The sequence below is a fragment of the Euphorbia lathyris genome, chromosome 7 (genome assembly GCF_963576675.1).
Source record: "Euphorbia lathyris chromosome 7, ddEupLath1.1, whole genome shotgun sequence".
Classification (NCBI taxonomy): domain Eukaryota; kingdom Viridiplantae; phylum Streptophyta; class Magnoliopsida; order Malpighiales; family Euphorbiaceae; genus Euphorbia; species Euphorbia lathyris.
The window spans coordinates 86,866,017-86,881,598 of record NC_088916.1 but is presented as its reverse complement, the minus strand read 5'-3'; the positions used below and the strand labels follow the sequence as shown (position 1 = coordinate 86,881,598).

Below are 15,582 nucleotides of genomic sequence, written 5' to 3'. Positions count from 1 at the left end.
TTATTACTTTAATTCAATCTCTACCTGTGTAGGTTTCCAAAACTTATTGTTGTTGTTTAAGTTTATGTATTTTTCTTTCCTAAAATTAATTGCTCAACTTCACTCCTAAATATATATTAAAGAGTATTAAGGAAGGCTTCCAAAATGTTGCATAATGCTTGAGAATTTAGAGCGAACAAAGGAAGATAAGTCCGAACGTGATGAATGGAAAGATAAGCCAAAGGCAAAAAAGGAAGGGTTGGATCAAAGACTAAGGAAAGAGTTAGTTTTAGAGGTCCAGCTAGGACTCATACCTTTGTGTAAAAGAATTAGTTAGTTTACACAAACAAGCATGAAATGCTAGCTGAGATTTGTGTGAAAAAAAAAACAAAAGAATTAGTTTACTAAATGAAAGAAAGATAAGAGTTGACTAGATGAAACTTTCTATTAAAAAAGTAAGCATAGTAGAAAATGGCGTTTGAACTTGGAATCTCCAATTTTGCTCTGTCTAGCAAGACATAAGAGTTAATTGTATCACTTTAAATTCAAATGCAAATAATACATTTCCAAAAAAGTTCAGGGGTATAGAGAACAAAAGAAGAACCAAATAAGAGAGCAAAACTTCATTTTCACTCACTTATTTGACCAAACATCATATAAGAAAAAGCCTAATACTCCTCCAACCCCCTTAACTTGTCCAAATTGGTCAGTTTACCACCTTAACTTATCGAATGTCCTATTTACCCCCTTAACTTCATAAAAGTGGTATTTCCCATCCCCTCAACTTGTCCATTTATCCCCCAACTCATAGAATATCCTATTTACCCCCTTAACTCCATAAAAGTGGTATTTCTCACCCTCTCAACTTGTCCATTTACCCCTCCCCAACTCATAGAATGTCATATTTACCCCCTTTAACTCCATAAAAGTGGTATTTCTCACCCTTTACAATCCGTCATCAAGGCCTAAACGTTAAACATATATTGGTGCTATTTTGTACCTGGAACCTAAATTGATACTTCTCCAAAATCATAGGCCTATTTTGGTACCTTTTACCTACACATAAAGTTTTTAACTTGTTTATATTAATGTTCTTGTTTTTTTATCAAAAAAAAAAATGTTATTGTTGTATCTTTTATTCATTCTTTCTCTTTTCAATTTTTTTTGCTAGTTAAATTTTGATTATGTAATTATTGTGATACAATATTATTATAATAAACACATGAAGGATCAATATAATTATCAAATTAAAACAAAATAAAAGGTTGATATTAAAAATATATATTTTCAAACTCATTTGAATAAGTGCTATTAATTTTGCAAGTGGTAAGAAATACCACTTTTATGGAGTTAAGGGGTAAATATGATCATAAAGGGTGAGAAATGCCACTTTTATGGAGTTAATGGGCTAAATAGGACATTCGATGAGTTGAGGATGAGTAAAATGACTAATTTGAACAAGTTTATGGGTGGGAAATACCATTTCTATAGAGTTAAGGGGGGTAAATAGGACATTCGATGAGTTGGAGGGATAAAATGACCAATTTGAACAAGTTAAGGGGGTTGTTGGAGGATTAGGCCAAAAAAAACATAAACAAAGATCAAACAAATGCACAAACTTGTGAGTTCTATTCCTAAACCTCGTTAAGAACTTCTCATTGTCTTCCTTCAATATGATATCTATCAATTTTTGCATTCAGTCATTCTCACGCTAGCATAAGTTGCTATCCATTTTTCATCAAAAAAAGAAAAGTTGCTATCCATTTTAGCTTGAGCTCTTTCTGAGGTTGGTTCCATAATTCTCTTAGCTTGTCAACCATTTCCACCTCATTCTTTGGCAGATGCTCATTTTCCTTGCCAAGTCAGCATCCTTTTTACTTCATCATTTAGATTGTTATTGTAACTGTTAAATCTTACTTTTAGCTAGTTGGTAAAGTGACCTATGGGTAAGTTTGAATACATTTGAATAGCTGTTGCAGTTAAAATATTTTAAAAAAATCAATAGAAGATATGGGTCAAATCCCTAAATAAAGGCTTAATACATTCCTAACCCCTAGATTTTGCCAAACAACTCAATTGCTCCCTATACTTTTAATATATCATATTTGTCCTCTAAATTTGTTTAAATTTATATATTTATCCTTTAAAATCCAGGTGGTGGAGTAAAAAAAGATTTTGAAAATGTTTAAATGTGTACAATTTAATTAAATTCAAAAGGACAATAGATCACTTTAAAAAGTTAAAAAATTCACTTATGGTTAAAAATGTATTGAGCCATAAAAAAAAGTATAATTATATAAGGTACAAATTCAGCTCTATAGTTAGTGCGGTGATTTTGAAAAAATGTGTTAATTTGCTCTTCATCAATAATGGTAGGACTAAACTAATTAGTTAGTTTTTTAAAACATAATTAGTTCTCTTTTATATACATCATAAACCTAACAATTTGCAAAACAATAAATTTAAATGTTCGAAACTAATTATGATTTTATATTATTAATTTCAGCTTACTGTGTTTTTTAAAGAATTTGAGCTCCTTTAATTTTTTTCTGAAAGAATCAAAAAAAAATAGTTGGATTATTTTTATATAAAGCCCAATAGAATATGGGGCTTTGGCCTTTGCCTTATCTCTCTTTAACTGATTCCATAAAACCGTAATTGAACAATTGATTTTAGTGAGAAAAATATTAACAAATAGAACAGAGAAGAGAGAAAAATAAAAAAATAAAAAAAATATAAGAAATTAATGAGAGAGGAAGGAGATGGTGTAATTGATTTTTATTTTTTATTTTGGAGTTGGTTTGTGATAATTAGATAATAATGAGATTAATTTATAAAATAAATCAATTTAAAGATAAAATTAGCTCTTTTTTCTTTGACTTTTGACCTTTTTTTTAACACCGTTTGTCAATTTGGCTGGTGTTTGCTAACAGAATAAACCTCAAGATACCAGTTTGTAAATTTTTAAACCACAATGGCGTCGATCGAAAACAGGTGTAACCACAAGGTTTATTTTTATAATTTTTCCTAATAATAATAAAAGAATAAATAAAATATATTAAATTTATTTTAAGTTTCTTTCAATTATAAATCATGTTTTGTCATGATTTTCATTCTAATTTTCTTTCTCATTTTTAGTGATGGATTCTATATACTATATATAATAGTGGAAGCAGAGAGAATAATGAGGAGAGTTTTAGAAGCCTTTTTTATGAGTAGTCAAAATAATAACAAAAGAAAATTAAAAATATTATATATAATCTAATTTTAATTTAACAGATATAATAAAATAACTTATAAAATATCTTGATAAAAAAAACTATGTAAGGATCCATTCAAGCAGTTTGGTTTTGACATCATAAAGGACATGTATGAGGGAGCATGTACGAGTGTACCTATTACGATTGGAGTGCATCAAGGTTCTGCACTAAGCCCATTTCTTTTTGCCATCATTATGGATGAACTAACAAGTTCACTTCAAGATGGTATACCATGGTGCATGTTGTTTGCAGATGATATTGTGTTGGTTGATGAGACGAAAGAAGGAGTGGAGAGGAAGTTGGAACTATGGAGACAAACTTTAGAATCTAGAGGCTTTAAATTGAGCCGAAGTAAGACAGAATATTTAGAGTGTAAGTTTAGCGGCCATAGGAGTAGGGAGGCAGGGACAATCACACTAGATGGGAGAGTTGTTCAGGTCTCGGATTGCTTCCGGTATTTAGGATCTATTATCCAAACGGATGGAGAAGTAGATGATGATGTTGCTCATAGGATTAAATCTGGTTGGTCGAAGTGGAAGAGTGCTATAGGTTTCTTTTGTGACCCCGACATGCCTAATAGATTGAAGGGAAAATTCTACCGCATGGCAATCAGACCAGCATTGTTACATGGTACGGAGTGTTAGGCAGTGAAACACTATCACATCCATAAGATATCGGTGGCGGAGATGCGTATGTTGAGATGGATGTGTGGTCATACGAGAAAGGATCGGGTGAGTAATGAAATAATTAGGACAAAAGTAGGGGTTACATCTATTAAGAATAAAATGAGAGAAAACCAACTAAGGCGGTTTGGCCATGTGAGACGTAGAGCGCTTGATGCACCGGTTAGGAGGACCGAAGAGGGGCAAAGGGATGTAGTGGTGAGGGGTAGGGGAAGACCTAAGCAAACTTGGAGGAGGGTGATCGAGAGTGATATGAGTTTACTGGGAATTGAGGAAAATATGGTAGTGGATAGGACGGAGTGGAGAGAGCGAATTTGTATCGCTGACACGACTTGATTTCACGGTTTTATATGATGGTTCATGTTAACCAACCCCGAATCATTTCGGGACTAAGGCTTTGTTGTTGTTGTTGTTGTTGTTAGTATCTTAAAAGAGCTAGACAATTGCTCAGTCTCTTATGTAAAACATTCAACGAATTCGGCCGTTCATCTCTTAGCTAAGGCGGTCAATTCTCAATCTGTTCGTGGTGTGTTGGCATGTCCACCACCCTATCTCAATGTTGTTCTTTCTTCTGATTCTAATAATTAAGAAGTGTTTTATTTAAAAAAACTTTAATAAATAGTATTAGAACTAATATTACGAAAAAAATTATATTTATATTTAATAAATATAATAAAATAACTTACAAAATTTCCAACGAAAAAAATTTATATAACGACAAAAAAAAAATATAAGGATCCATTCAAATTTCCTTTATTAACTTTAATAAATAGCATTAAACCTAATAAATGTGTGTTATCCTCCTCCACAGCTTCCATTACCACCACTGTGGGCTGGAAATATACCATTTTTTCGTCTTATTTTGCATGTAATCATCATACCGGTACCTTACCATAACATTTTGAAAAATAAGAAGATTGATTAGGAACATAAAATAAGCCAATTGCATCTGTTAACCGGAATTCCCTAAAGTCATAAAAACGTCATCAAACGATGAAGAAACGACAGCGTTAGAGAATGAAGAGTAACACAAAGGTGAATTAGTAATTAATAATGAAACAATAGTTCTAACAATAGTTCTGAAAGATTCAGATGATAGATACATCAATTTTCATACGAAACATGAGATGCTATTTATAATTCAAGGTTTTGAATTGATGAAGTTGTTTGAATGAATTTGTATAGGTGGTGTAATTAATGAATTTACTCTAACGATAAAACTGAAATAGTATTTATGACATTAATAGAATAGTTATGAAATTTAATTACTATTAATATGGATAGTTTAAACTTGTATATTCTCTCCTACGATGCCAACTAAGCGACAATGTCTCTAAAACACATCTTACAAATTCTCTTTGTTTTCGCTATTATATACATAGTATAGATAGTATAGATATGGTGTATCATTAGACTCTCGAACATGATTAGGGTGTCATGATTAAGTTCCTAAATCTATAAAAAAAACGTCATAAAGATGTAGAAAACAGAAAGGTAATTTATCTTAAAGACGTAGAATCACGAATTAAGTCTTTATTTTTCAAATTTTGAATTTTTTTTCATATTCAGACTAATTGTAACACTACTAGAAAATACCTGTTTACTGACGGAAATTTCCGTCAGTAAACACCTAAATTCCATCAGTAAATAGGTTTACTGACGGAACTTTGACGGACTGAAAAACGTGGATAAAACACTCATCAGTAAATGTTTTTGACGGAATATGGATGGAATTTATTGACGGATGCTGACGGAATTTCCGTCAAACGCTTTGACGTTTTTCTTGACCAACTATTTCCGTCAAAACATTTTGACGTTTTTATTGACGTTAAAACCGTCAAAGTTACTGACAAAATGTTTAACGGTATTTTATTCCGTAAATATGATTAAAATTAATTTTTTTATAATTAATAATTGATTTATAATTGAAATTCATGAAAAGTAAATATTATTTCTTACATTAATATTTTATTTGGATTGAAGAGAGCTAATAAATAAATACTAAAAAAAAAAGTTGCATAAGCTTTGCATTAAATTAACAATCAATGAGTTAAACGCTTTCTCCAACACAACAAACTAATTGACAGGAGCTAAACTACACTATTTGCTCAAATATAATTATATTATGTGAAAGTGAACTTTCTATGAAGGCTATCTTCTAGTAAGTAGTAGTAGTAACAATATTTGAATCATTAATACAAAAAGGAAAATTACAATATTATTATAGGGATGATACATATTATTTAGATTGGTTAAGCAACTAGCATGAGCAAAAATCATATTACTCTTGCAACTAGGGAGGAAGAAAGACACTTCACAAAGATTTGGAGTAAGGTGACAAGTCTCACTTTCCTAAGAAGCAAAAACAGAACAAGAGACCACAAAAATTGGCAAAAAATAAATAAATATCGGTACTGATTATACAATGCAGAGCTTCTATTTCAAGGCAATCAACTTGAAATTATCAACTCCATTCATTTAAATATAATAATCATTCCCATCAATTACACAAATGGAAAGCAATATACCATGTATTCAAAGTGGAATGGTTCCTGACTCACTCCACAAACTGTGTCAAAGAGCAGGTGGACAAGGTATCGGCAAGTGAACCCATACTGAATTCTAATCGATGAGACTTTGAAGCCACTTTGAATTAGAGTAGTCTCTCTTCTACAGAAAGAGCAATAGAGAAAAAGAAAATGATTAACCATGTCCATAAATTTCATTACACATAGGGTTACTACTATTGATTAGTTAGTGATAAACTCTAGTACCTAGAGATCCACCATATTATCATTGATGATTTCCAAAAATAATATAGACCATTTCTCATATATCAATATGAATCAAGAACCTTTTCATTACAGACTAATTAGGAAGTTGGCATATATCATTTCCATATTTCTTATTAAAAGGACCAGTAGAAAAAATAGAACACACAAGAGTTCCCTGACAAATTAACATAAAAGGTAAGAATATGATTAATTATTGCCTAGAATGCCATAAGAAATACTTCATTAACCTTTATATAAAGAAAATCATATAATTCATGTTACTTCAAGTACTAAAAATGGGAGAGAAATTTAGAAATCCTATTAAACCCTGACGAATCCCCGTTAGGGGCCTGTCCACCCGACTAAGGTCTAGCATTTTTGATACAGATTGAAAGCGATAAATGGAGGTTTTAATCGTAAACCAACAAAGAGGTTCTTCTCTAGCTAAACTAGAAGGAGTGAATCCCAATAACAAGGTATAAACCTTAGGTTCTCAAAGAGAATAATATTTGATTGATAAAAGTTGGATCATCCTTACAAAATGGGGGTTTAAATACATCCCCCTAATGATAATAAAAGACAAGGACTACCCCTACTATGGTTTCAATAAGGCTATCCACAAAAGGGTAAAATAGGTGATACGCCCCGACAATCAGTGCAATGGTACAGGTACGGATTGTCAGGGTTGTTGGTGAATTACTTCGGGAGGAAGCAAACCTAGAGATCCGCCCAGGGGTAGATGTTGATACGCCTCCTTGTGTACTCCTAGATCCACCCCGCTCGTATGTCCTGGGGATCCGCCCTCCTAGGTACAACCTCCGTGGGTTTGATGTCTGAGGATCCGCCAGAGCGCGCGTGATCAGTGATCCCAGTTAGGATGTCCGCATCAATTTTTTACAACCTTGCTTATATCAAAGCATAATTTAAAAGGGCATATTTTAAAGTTTTAAAATATCTGATATGGTTCTAAATATTAGAGCAAAGACGTTCAGGATCTCTCACCGACTAGAAACAGACACCGGAAACACTATTTTTAAAACATAACCTTCATAAAATATCTTTCAAATGAAAATGAAAATGGATAGGAAAACGAAACTGACACGAACACCTAGTGATGCAAAGGAAAACCGAACTCCGGCGAAAACTAATGCTTTCTACTTACAAGAGTTCTATCCTCATTCAAGTTGCCTTCTAAATTATGTTAATATTTCCCAATTATAAAATATAAAACAAAGCAGAAAACAAAGGGTTCCACTGCTTGTTCACTTAGATTGTTAGAATAAAATATGAGACAAGTCAATTTTAAACATCTTATTCAACATAAAATCAGAGAGAAAAGTGCTTTTTTATTAGAAAAGAATTCAACCAGGTGTATGTAAGTAGATATATAATAAGCAAAGACAAAATAGTAGATGAAGTGTGTGAGCAATCAACATAGATAACCTTACTCGACCCAATCAAAAAACTTTAAACTGTTATTATCTAGTATAGTGATACAAGAGTGTAAATTTGAAATCAATCTGTTAAAGTTCACAATAAAAGCTTCATTTCTTTACCATAATACAAACTCTATAGCTTTCAAGCTCAACCACGTATCAAGATAGTTATAATCACATACGTATAAAAGAAACAAATATTAATGCTTAAAAACAAGGGAGGAACACAAGCAAACCATTGAAGAAGAAAAATGGAAAATTTAACAAGAGAAAAGAGTATGAATCTCACATTGAAGTCACCTGGAAATGAGAAATAGAGATGATCCCCAGAAATAGAAAAAGGCTGAAGAAGAAGCATCCGTAGAAGCAACCCAAATAGTCCCATAAGCAACTTGACCCAGAGTTATTGGAGAAATCCGGAAAAACCAAAGCCAAAATTAGAAAAATCGAAGACAGGAAAAAGAAAAAACATGAAAAAAGTGAGTTTGCCTTACCGTAGGGAGTCTCAAAAGGAGGCGAAGACCCAAAACAGGAAACCGTCACCATATGGAAGCAGAACACCGATCATCGGTCAAACAAAGAGAAAAATTGTGTTTTCACTAGAGAGAGGTAGAGGAAGCACAGACAGCGGCAAGCCAAACGAGAGGATGAAGAGAGAGTGAAAAAAAGAATTTATAAGGGATAAGATTAGGGTTTGATAAGATCCGTTCGATTAAATAAGATCAAACCCTAATTTACCTAAGCTATGAAAATTACCTCTTTAACCCCTATTTGATTTAAAAGTCCAAACATGTCCTCTCTTTTTTCAAGACTAACAGGGGCTCGATCCTTTTTGCCTCAAATCTTTTTTCATTTAATTTTCTTTTAATTAACCCTTTTAAGTTGTGTTTAGTTTTTTAAGGGAAATTAATTAGTGTTTAGATTAATTAGGTCAATTTTGCATTACTTTAATTTTTTTTGTTTGATTTAATTTAATTAATAGATAAATTAATGGAGATCGCAGACAAGATGTTGGAGATATAAGTATCCATCACGATATGATAAATCATGAATGCCTGCGGAGAATTCAAAAGGGTGAAGTCAAAATGGAATTAAGTAAGATGAAGTTGAAGAAAGCAGTAGGACCGAATGACATCCCTATTGAGATTTGGAGATGTTTGGGAGAAAGAGGAATCGAATGGTTGACGATGTTCTTTAACAAAATTTGGAGAAACAATAAGATGCCATCAGAATTGAGGAAAAGTATCTTAATCCCTTTGTATAAGAATAAAGGCGATGTCCAAGATTGTGCCAACTATCGGGGAATCAAATTAATGAGTCATAATATGAAACTTTGGGAGTGAGTGATTGAACAAAGGCTAAGGAGGACGGTGAAGATCTCGAAAAACCAGTTTGGCTTTATGCCGGGAAGATCAACTATGGAAGCCATCCACCTAATGAGACAATTAATGGAGCACTATCGAAATAAGAAGAAAGACTTGCATATGGTTTTCATTGACTTGGAGAAAGCATATGATAAGGTACCAAGGGAAGTACTTTGGTTGGCCTTAATAAGGAAAGACATTTCGCGGAAATATATTGACATCATAAAAGACATGTATGAGGGAGCATGCATGAGTGTACGTATTAGTGTTGGGAAGACTGAAGAGTTCCCTATTACGATTAGAGTGCATCAAGGTTCCGCACTAAGCCCATTTCTTTTTGCCATCGTTATGGATGAACTAACAAGTTCACTCCAATATGGTATATCATGGTGCATGCTGTTTGCAGATGATATTGTGTTGGTTGATGAGACGAAAGAATGAGTGGAGAGGAAGTTGGAACTATGGAAATAAACTCTAGAATCTAGAGGCTTTAAGTTGAGCCGAAGTAAGACAGAATATTTGGAGTGTAAGTTTAGTGACCATAGGAGTAGGGAGGCAGAGACAATCACCCTAGATGGAAGAGTTGTTCATAGGATTGCTTCCGGTATTTAGGATCTATTATCCAAACGGATGGAGAAGTAGATGGAGATGTTGCTCATAGGATTAAAGCTGGTTGGTCGAAGTGGAATAGTGCTACTGGTTTCCTTTGTGACCCCAACATGCCTAATAGATTGAAGGGAAAATTCTATCGGACGGCAATTAGACCAGCATTGTTATATGGTACGGAGTGTTGGGCAGTGAAACACTACCACATCCATAAGATGTCGGTGGCGGAGATGCGTATGTTGAGATGGATGTGTGGTCATACGAGAAAGGATCGAGTGAGTAATGAAATAATTAGGACAAAAGTAGGGGTCACATCTATTGAGAATAAAATGAGAGAAAACTGACTAAGGTGGTTTGGCCATGTGAGACGTAGAGCGCTTGATGCGCTGGTTAGGAGAACCGAAGAGTGGCAAAGGGATGTAGTGGTGAGGGGTAGGGGAAGACCTAAGCAAACTTGGAGGAGGGTGATCGAGAGTGATATGAGTTTACTGGGAATTGAGGAAAATATGGTAGTGGATAGGACAGAGTGGAGGGAGAGAATTTGTGTCGCTGACACGACTTGATTTCACGATTTTATATGATGGTTCATGTTAGCCGATCCCAAATCATTTCGTGACTAAGGCTTTGTTGTTGTTGTTGTTGTTCTATTTAACTGTGGAGTAGGGAGGCAGGGACAATCACCCTAGATGGGAGAGTTGTTCAGTCCTCGGATTGCTTCCGGTATTTAGGATCTATTATCCAAACGGATGGAGAAGTAGATGGAGATGTTGCGCACAGGATTAAAGCTGGTTGGTCGAAGTGGAAGAGTGCTACGGCTTTCCTTTGTGACCCCGGCATGCCTAATAGATTGAAGGGAAAATTCTACCGCACGGTAATTTGACCAGCATTGTTATATGGTACGGAGTGTTGAGCAGTGAAACACTGTCACATCCATAAGATGTCGGTGGCGGAGATGCGTATGTTGAGATGGATGTGTGGTCACACGAGAAAGGATCGGGTGAGTAATGAAATAATTAGGACAAAAGTAGGGGTCACATCTATTGAGAATAAAATGAGAGAAAACCAACTAAAGTGTTTTGGCCATGTGAGACGTAGAGCGCTTGATGCGCCGGTTAGGAGAACCGAAGAGTGGCAAAGGGATGTAGAGGTGAGGGGTAGGGGAAGACCTAAGCAAACTTGGAGGAGGGTGATCGAGCGTGATGTGAGTTTACTAGGCATTGAGGAAAATATGGTAGTGGATAGGACGGAGTGGAGGGAGCGAATTTGTGTCGCTGACACGACTTGATTTCACGGTTTTATATGATGGTTCATGTTAGCCGATCCCGAATCATTTCGAGACTAAGGCTTTGTTGTTGTTGTTGTAATAGATAAATTAGTTTTCATAAATTAATTCATTCTTATGTGTAGATTAACTAAAAAAGATTTCTATATTTTCTTTATGTGTAAGGTAATTTCGATAAATAAAAGTTAGGGATAAGGTGCAAAAATATCCTTAACGTTTACATCTAAGAGCAATTTTACCCCTAACGTCTAAAATTGTGTAATTTTATCTTTAATGTTAGAAGCCAAAAGCAATTTTACGCGTAACATTGATAAGTTGGGTCAATCTCAGAAATTATTCATCAAATTATCTTCTCGGTCATGAATCTTGTCATCTACACTCACATGTGGGTCAATCGGAGAAATTATTCATCAAATTATTTTATCACTATTAGTAACAGATCGCAAAAATATGATTAAACGTGAATTTTTCTAAAAATATACTGTATTTTTTACGAGTTAAAAAAATTCAAATATTTCACCGAATTTAAAAATATTAATCTCCAATTCTTTTTGTTGAAGCACTAACTCTATTATTAAATATATGTGTTTTATAATAATATTTGAAATTGACCCAACTTGTTAACCTTAGGGGTAAAATTGTACCATTTTAAACGTTAAGGGTAAAAATTATTCCTGCTTGTAAATATTGGAGGGTATTTTTGCATCTTATCCCTAAAAGTTATTAAACACCTTAAGAATAAAAAAGGGATAAGATACTAAAATGACCTCAAGGTTATTAGGGAAATATAATTGGACCACCACGTACAAAATAGCACAAATTTAACTACAACATTTATGAAAATAGTGTAATTATAGTCTCGTCTAAATACCTCAGAGACGAAAGTGATGGGATGTTAGGATTTAATTCACACAGATTCATAAACATTAGAGTTAAATTGATGTTATTTTTGTATGTCATTTTGGTACCTTACCCTAATAAAAAAGCAATTCAAATAGAAATATTAATTTTATAAATTTATCTATAACCAAAATAAAATTAAGCATTCAAATTAGAATAGTATGATTATTGGTTTAAAAATGTGAGAATATAAATTAATTTTTTGAAAATTAATTGTTTTAACAGAATTCCGTCAGTATATTCGTCAGAAATTCTTGACGGAATATATTCCATCAAATATTTCCGTCAGTACGTCTGACGGAAATATACTTCCGTCAATATAAAATGTCAGAAGAATGGCGGGAATGTTCCCGCCATAATATTTTGACGGAATGACTATTCCGTCAATATAATCCGTCGGAACTATTGACGGATTACATTTTGACGGAATTCCGTCAAACATTACTGACAGTTTTCATTTCGTCAGAAAATTCCGTCAGTAACCAGGATTTTTCTTGTAGTGTAAGAGGAAAAATAGATCACTGTAATCAAGTTCAGAGAGCTAATATGTCACTTTTAAGAAAATTAGGTGACTAATAAATTATTTTAATCAAGTTGCGTAACTAGAAACCTTATAAATTTAGGCTGCCAATAAAATTTTCAAGACACATTGAGGGATTTTAATGTATTAAGCCTTATAAGAATTTAGAACTTTGTGTGGTTAATTATGGACATTTAAAACCAAGCAAAGAATAAAAGGTTAAAGTACTGTTTGACCCTTGATCTATTCAAAATTTTACCATTTGGCCCCTGACTTATTATTTGGTAATATTTAGCCCATGATCTTTTTCAATTGTTAAAATTTCACCCAATTTATATTAAAACTTAATCGAATCGTTATCTCATTGATAAATAACGATGCTTTGACACTTGAACTTGATCAATTTTAGTTTATGATTTGTTACTTGTGAATGAGATAATGATTCCGCTAACTATTTATATAAATTGGGTGAAATTTTACCAATTGGGATAACCATAGACCAAATGTAATCAAATAATAGATTAGAGGCCAAATGATAAAATTTTGTATAGGTGAAAGGCAAGTAATGCTTTAAGCCAACAATAAAGTGTAAAAGAAGAAAAAAAACCATATGATAAAACTACTTATCTGGATTGGACTTTGCCCTATTTTCCCAATTTCATTCCAATTTCAAAATTAAACAAAAAGAATAAGGTCAAATATTACAAGTACCACTTTAGCACTGTATTAACATAGGAGAAAAAATTTACATTTATGCTTCGACTTTAACAAACTTATTTTAAATGAAAAACAAAAAAGAAAAGACGATAAAGATTTGATTGGAAGTTTAACAAATATAAGAAACAATGCCAAAGGTTCAACAACTTCGAAAATTTCATGATGCTTAGCACTATATCCACCATATCCTTCTTATTGGCACCAGATTTATCAGGTCCAACTTTTATGTTTGCAGGCTGATAAAAATAACAATATAATAATTAAATAGGTTAACCATGGAGAAAAAGTTAAATGGAAACTATTACCAAATTAAGAGATAGAATGAAACTCACAGCTGTTGGAGCAGGCTTCTTCCCGGCTGACCTTTTAATGATTGAGCATACGATCAACCAAGTAAATATATAGAACTTGGTTCAAGGAGATAAGATATTTTCAAGATGTGATCTATTGTCTCTCATAATACAATATTATTTTCTTGACAAGTGGACACATGAAAGGATTTCAAAAATAAAAGCTACATTTAAATGAAATGTTTCATCCAAGACCGAGATCAAACTTGTAAAACTGTTCTATGGTTCCAAATGTTCTCTCGCTTCGCCTTCCTCAAATACTCCGTCTGCCACCAACCTATGAAGCCTCTATTGGGTATTCTTGGTCCAACTTCCGTCGCACCTCAAATCCCTAATTCTTGGCATAAATCCTATGCAGCGATACTCTCCGTCGCGGTGGCTTCTTCATCGTTACGGGCTCCGTTCAACCTCAAATCTCCGATGAGGGTGGATTTAGGGAAATTAAAATTCAACAGGCTATTTACAATAAGCGGCTTGATTTTTGCAAACACTTTGTAATTGTGTGCATTACTCTCTCCAAAGGGGAATCCCCTTGGAAACATCATGCTCTTAAAGGTAACCCCAATTCTCTTTGGGGCCTTTGTATGGATTGGAAGGTAATTTCACTTGGTAGGGTTTTTTTTATCACATTCTTCTTCCAATAGCAGAAGCCTTACAGACTGTTTGGAGTCAAGGGGAAATCGTCCTTAAACCAGGGGTTATGAGACTCATTCTTTGGTCCTCGGGTTTCAATCTGGACTCTTATGAATCCTTCTCGGCTCAAGTTTGGGTAAGATTCTACAATCTTCCCTGGAAATTTTGGGATAGACGTATAATGGCTAGTATTGCAAGTGTTGTAGGAATTCCACTTCGTTTTGATCGAAATATGGTTGAATGAGAGATGGGGCATTACTTCAGTACAAATGGCATGTGGATACATAATCTTTGATGTAGTTGGTCTTCTTGGAATACGAACGCCTCCCAGACTTATGTTTAATCTGTCATTCTATTGGTCATTCTGCAGGAAGTTGTAGACGTAATCCTGGCCATGAGGAGCAACCCAAAGCAGAGTTCATCCAAAGGGAAGGGAAACAACATGTTCAAGATTCAGTACAGGGTAACACTAATCGTGTTTGCCAAAAGAAACTGCAAACAACGGAAGCGGTAAAACCTCCAACTAATGTGCAAACTGCCGAAGCGGAAAACCTTCCTCCCAGTGTTAATTATGAAGAGCAGAAAGCAATGAGTTCTACACGACATGGCTCATTCTTCATCTCGCTAGGCGGATTGTCCATCTAATGGTGAACATGATGCAGAACATGGAATTCATTCTCCTCAACTCGACCAGGATCTGGAGAATCTTGGATGGAAAGCTCACACCTCTTCAGGTAAACTCGCAAAGCCCTTCTGTTCTACCTTCGGAGTCATCAGATAAAGTTACATATTCGTCTCTGGTTTTGAAAGTTTAGGATGAGGAACCTTGGACTATGTTGCAAAAAAAGAATAAAAGTTCCATTATCTCATCGGGGACTCGTGCGAAAAGGCCTAGCAAGCCTCCACAGCGTTTCCAATGATTATTTTATTTTGGAATTATAGGGGCATTGCAAATGCCCGCTCATAGCGTGCTTTGAAGTTACTCTGTCTTCAGCACCGTCCTGACATACTCTGCAATGTAGAGCCGCTTGTTCATCTTGACTCTATTTTTTATACCTTTTGGCATTCAATTGGTATG

The 15,582-nt window shown here is 34.0% G+C and overlaps 1 long non-coding RNA gene across 2 annotated transcripts; it reads right to left on the bottom strand.

Moving 5' to 3' along the window:
* Positions 1 to 6,055: 6,055 nt before the first annotated feature.
* LOC136200881 (uncharacterized) lies at positions 6,056 to 8,795 on the bottom strand. 2 transcript variants are annotated; one of them, XR_010673592.1, is made up of 3 exons: positions 8,627 to 8,795; positions 8,422 to 8,523; positions 6,056 to 6,592 (listed from the first exon to the last, which is right to left on the bottom strand). It is a non-coding gene; the product is annotated as an uncharacterized lncRNA (long non-coding RNA). The 2 variants fall into 2 exon arrangements; XR_010673591.1 differs by lacking the exon at positions 6,056 to 6,592 and adding an exon at positions 6,637 to 7,597.
* Between the last annotated feature and the right edge of the window lie 6,787 nt (positions 8,796 to 15,582).